Raw genomic sequence first — 6155 nt, forward strand, 5'->3', positions numbered from 1 at the left:
ATAAGTTTAATTGCATTTAAATATTTCGGCACAAAGCCAAGCTCAGCAGATAAAGTTGCAGACTGACTTGGCTGCGGTACGGGTCTCAATGGTCTTCTCCGTCCAGCTGGCAAGCTAACGTTAGCTAGCTAACTAGAGTAACGTTATCATTGCAAATTTATTATGAAAAAAGTTTTAGATGTTATAGAGTGTCAATATTGAGTTTAGAAAATTAAAAGCAAGTTATATAAAGGGCTTCTAAGTTGACTATCATGTCACTGAATGTCTTGCCAGTGATATTTGTGATACAATTAACAGTACTTTCTCCAAAAGCTAGCTAGCCCAGCTAATGTTTAAGATTGCTTGCAAAGGCAGCTACACCAACGTCGTTAGCTAGCGCCGAAGGGCTGACCAATAACAGCCAAGTTAGCTAGCAGGCTAAGCTAACGCTTGCTAGCTTGTTTGCTTCCCAATCCCATACTGACTTCCCGATGACTGCCGTTTTTTTAATGTTTTGCAGAAAACTGTACAAAAAAAACCAAACCAACTCAAAGCAAATGTCAGAAGGTTGAACTGAACGAGCTGGTTTTCTGACACTGGGAACATTCAATTATTTTGACAAAATTATAAGACAAAATCTTACTTACCTGCTTGTCCTGTTACTAACCCTTGACGACTTGATAACAACCCTCCTCTAGCTTTGCCATTGGTCAGTACTTTGAATTCAGGCTTTCTATTGGCCTCCGTAGTTGTCAATCTTGGCAAATACCCGTACAGCGGAAATGTGGACGAAAGTTCATAGCACGAAACTTCATTATCCAAAATATTGTTTCAATTCTGAAACATATTCTATTGTCTCGTAAGGTCACAATCATTTCTAAATCAGTGCATTTGCTGTGCCCTTAGCCGAGTGTTACCTACACAACACGCATGCTAGCTATGTACAGTCCAGCTTTATCATACATTTTCTATATAATGTATAAAATGCATTATTTTAAATGATCGGTTATTGAGACATTACGCATTAATGAGCTATTTATTCAGATCTTCGCAGGACAGTTAAAATCACCACATGATAAATGCTGGTAATTGCAATAATTTTCTTCTTGTAGCCTATGCCACACATATTTTGCCAGTGAAATGAGATGTGATGGACATGGGCCTCTTTGCCCATCAATTTCCCCCCATCAGAATATGAAGAACACCAAAGTAGGACATAAGCTTGAGACAGAAAAGGAAACATGCTTTCCAAGAAAGCTTGTGAGTGGAGTTGTGGCTGGAGGGACGGAGGTTGGAGAGCTGGTGAGGCAGGAGATAAGAGGAGGAAAGGGGCAGAGGATGGATGCAGATATAAATCAGTTGGGCAGCTTTGGGCTGGCTGTATGAAAGGCCAGATTGTGGCACTGCAGTGGGAGAACTTCAGATTATTTCTGAGGGAGTGATTGTTGGAGATGTTCCCATGAAGCGACTGAACATCTCTCCACATAGCAGTGTATATCAATAATGTAGGAAAACAGAATTGTGTGTTTGATCTCTGGTCACATCCAGAGTTACATATTTACTTTCTGTGAAACTGAAGAGATGGAGCCACATCTCCGTGGCAGCTGAACAACAAAGGCCTAAATTAGGGGGATGTCTTTCTACGTGTAGATGGATAGGCCTAGTAACTACACACACATTTTGGAAATGTAGGAATCACAGTTCACTTGCAGAATATTTATTCATACTTTATTTAGTCTACTACTCTGATACGTTGTTGTTTTTTTTACTGCATGTGCATGAAGTGGCTTTGGTTCATCCATCACCTCCTACAATATTTATTTTCTTGATGCCTGTCCTCTTGCCACTGTGGCCGTGTAAATCAGATGAAAAGCGTTCCACCCAAAATATCAGGCAGTCAGACGTTCCTTGTAGAAATAGAGGAACACACATTCAACCAACTTAGGCCAGCTGCTCAGTACAGAAGTAGACTTACACAGTAATTGAGATTATAACTACAGGTAGACGTGTAGCAGAGATGGGCGCAGAGGAATATCGCTCCCTTGCTTGCAACTATGATTTCAAGCATTACACATTCCTTGGCATAAATTGCTAACACCTGCTTGCTTGTCTTATCTTTTCCTCTGGCTGCGTTAGGCATGATGATGGACAGTGTAGGGCAGGAATGACGGGGTCACTGATCAAGTCGTGTTCCCATTATGAAAGATAGATCTACCAGGTTAGAAATTGACGTATTCCATCTCAAAATGTTGCTACCTTAAATTCATAAATCAATATTTGAAAAAAACAATTAAAGACGGTTCCACATTCAAATTGCTACTATTTTGTAAGTCAGTGTCTTCATATAGTTAATAACTTATTAATAATAATATAGTTAATGATTTTTTTTTTAATAATGTACTTTCCCTTACCCTTCTCTTTGTGGGAGTGGGTGTTACTTTTATCAAAAGGTCATCAGAAATATCTTGTGTGATTTTTATAGTGGCTGTAGATCAGCATGCTTTGTGAATACAGGTCCACACATACACACCCGTCCGTGTTCTATTGGTGAACTGTGATTCTGACATTTCCAAAATGTGTGTGTAGTTACTAGGCCTATCCTTCAACATGTAGAAACACATCTCCCTAATTTAGGCCTTTCTCGTTAAGCTGCCACGGAGATGTGGCACCATCTCTTCAATTTTAAAGAATGTAAAAGCATAACTCTGAGATCAGACACATGATTCTGCTTTTCTGATATGCATTATTGATATGCATTGCTATGCAGAGAGCTATTCTCATCTTCAGTTCATGAGAATCTCTCCAGTCACCACCACAGGATCCATCTGAGGCTATCTTGCTCCAGTCCCTCAGTCTGGCCCTTCATACCACCAGCCTGAAGCTGCCCCATTAATTTCTCTCCATCCATCCTCTGTCCCTTGCCTCCCTTCATCCCTGGCCCAACCTTTCCCTCTCCTCAACCTCTCAGTGTTTCTTTCAGCTCATCCCTCAGCCCAATTTCACTCGTAAGCCTTGGCGGCATCTGCAGTCACTTGCTGTAGTGTTATTGTTGATAGCAGTTTATAGAGGGCTCATGTAAGAGAGTGATGTCAAAGAGTAAGTCCAAGGCCTTGATCCTCAGTATTTTTGGATGGATGGTTTCCCATTTTTTCTCTCAAGTTGTGGTCCTGCTCAAGACTTCTTCCCCACCATATTCTAAACATTTGTGGATCTTCAAAGTTCAGTTACTGTTAGTTTTGCCTCCCAAAGGAGAACTTGTATGAAAAGGCTTGCTTGAAAACTCAGGAAAGATTCAAGTGTAGTTGTAGTGAAACAACACTAGATGGAGCTGGGACACAACATCCTCAGCGTACTGTTGAACCTGATGAGGGCTGAAGGCAGCTTGCTCTGACAGTGACTATGTTTACATGCACGGAGTAAGGTCTTATTCAGATTAAGCTGTGTACATGCACCTTTTATACCTTGCGACTGAGTATTACTGTTGACATGAATAAACCAATTAGCAGCATATTCCTGTCTGCCTGTGTTGTCCTGCCCACATACAGAACAGTCCTCCAGCTACAAAGTAGTTAAGCAGAGGGAGAAAACCAAAAGTGAAAGGAGTAAGATGTGTACATGTAACAGTAGCCTATTTAATATTGGTTTAGGCCAGGCACCGTGACTGAGTTTCTCACAATCGGAGTATGAGCTTGACTTGGTTATCCTAACTGAGTTATTATGTTTACATCAGTCGACCCCAAATCTGGTTACTTGAGTAACCAGGTTAAGAGTTTAATTCTCTGTGAATATAAATGTAGCCATGAGACCCACAGTCTCGACCATTAGGCATGACAGTTTCCTCATGGGACAGTCCTCTCTATCTAGCATATCACATAGCCTATATTTGAAATGCAGCAGACATGCATCAAAGATTTCATCAGGATCCTCTTCTCAAATGGGCTTTCTGCCCTTACACAGATCATTCAACTGCTTTTATTCACATTGGTTCTGATTATATTACTGTTCCAGACAAATTGGCATTTTGCAATCATCAAAGCAACTCAGACTGGGAAGCACAAGTAGAATGCAACTTAATTTTAAAAATTGAAATATGTTTTTTATTATGACTTGGTACAATCTCATCAATAATTGTGAACTCTCTCCCAAAGCTAGAAACCCCAGATTAAAAAAATCTTATCCATAAAATTGTACTAATATGTAGCCCGCAGCTGCTCCATAGGCAATGACTGGCTTTGTGTTTTCAAATGTCTGCCTGCACTTTTACATCCAAATGAGCTTGAAATTATGTTAGTCCCTTAAGTCCTGAATCAGAAAGAGTATCCCGATCCTCTGAAAATCACCCTGAATACTCTTACATTCATTTTTCATAATTCTTCCCCATTTCATTCTCTCTTCTCTTTCATTCTCTGTACACTGGTGCGACACCACAGATTAAGAAGCAGGACAAACCCTTCCCTATTGCTCCTGGTTATGGGACAAAATAGTGGATGTTCACTTGGGCAGAAGGATCATGTTTAAAAGCTAAAGTTCAGCGGTACTCCCCTCTGAGACATATACACAAATCTTAAAAGGATCACACAATGCCCAAAACGTATTTCTTGTTTCCTTTTTCTCCAGGGAGTCTAAAGACAAATGCCAATGTCATCCAGAGCAAAGGCTTTAAGCAGATACCTGATGTAACAGGAGTTGAATGTGTGTCCATCTCAGCCATTTGTTCAATTTTCCATTCTATCAAAAGCAACACTCAAGTGCAAAAGTAATATTAATAATATTGTACATAAATAATAAATAATAATAAATAATATTGTAATTAATATTGTAATTTTGATTGACCACTCAGTTGTTCGGCCCATATTAACCATTCGTACCACAGAACTATGAAAAATGTGTCATTAATTGTTACATTTTCTCTATATTTGACCCAATTCTTTTTACTGTTTTGGATAGATACTAATTCATGAACATCTTATGCTTTTTATTCTTGCCAATACAGATCTTAAGCTATCTTTTATCCTTAAGGGTGCTGTGCTTTAAAAGGGTAACGTGACAATAACCTGTCCTATTGGGCAACCTCTTATACAAAACAAAACTTGATACCAAGAGTTTTAATTTATTTGAGCACTTCCTCTAGTGTTCTTGTACCGCAGAACTTCTGATCACTCAGCAAGTAGCTACACAGAATGCTTAGTTAGGACAGCTGATTGCCATCATATAGAATTTATAAACCAGTCAGCATTAGGATAATACACAACATCACAGTTCAGCTTATTATGCATTACAGTGTCATCTCAAATTCTATGTTTTTTTTTTTTAAATAATTAGACATTTTTATTTCACATTTGACAACCAAAGCTCACATATAACTTGAAAGGGATGATAAAAAATCCATAACAATTGACATCATGATTTTTAAGTGTGACAGAAAGATGAGGTCCATGTACAATGTTTGACAAAAACAGCAGTTCAGAAAAATGCATGGGTGTTAGGCATATTGGCATGGTAGGAATGTGGACTGTGAATTGGATCCATGTGCTGATCACATGGATACTGTGCCCATATGATTTACAGTGTACGCTTTGTTGTTGTTTGGTTTAATTAATATTTATGACAACTCTATTGGATTTCAACAGATATTTATGTACAACAAATCAGTAACAAAATTTCTGCACAGTCCGCTCAAATCCTATGCTTCCAATCCACTCAATATCACAGAAAGTCAGTTGTAAATGGTAGATAAAAAGATGAATGATATCCTGACTGGATGTATCCTTCTCGGCTAATTGAGATACTCCATAATTGGTTTGTTGTTGTTAGAGAGGCAGTGATAGCAAATTTCTTCATTCAGTTGGAGAGTATGGAATGTGTTTAACCTTTCTGGAAAGTTGATGAAATTAGCACGAGTGTACCGAGCTGATAGGGAACAGAGAAAGATCGCACATCACCAAAGTAACGAACACTATGACCGGACAATTGTTTGTGACAGCGAAATAAAAAAAACATTCAGAAAAGTTCATTGTAATAACTTAGTCACCGCCCCTGTAGTGAGATAGCATTTGAGTCCAGTGTCCGCTGGGACGGAATTCAGCTCAGTGCAGTCCAGCGGCACAAGCTCCAAATTCCCATTGATGTAAAATAGCCCCAAAAAAAAAAACCCCACAGTGCAAGCAGGAATATAA

This window comes from Centroberyx gerrardi, chromosome 20 (assembly GCF_048128805.1).
Source record: "Centroberyx gerrardi isolate f3 chromosome 20, fCenGer3.hap1.cur.20231027, whole genome shotgun sequence".
NCBI lineage: Eukaryota > Metazoa > Chordata > Actinopteri > Beryciformes > Berycidae > Centroberyx > Centroberyx gerrardi.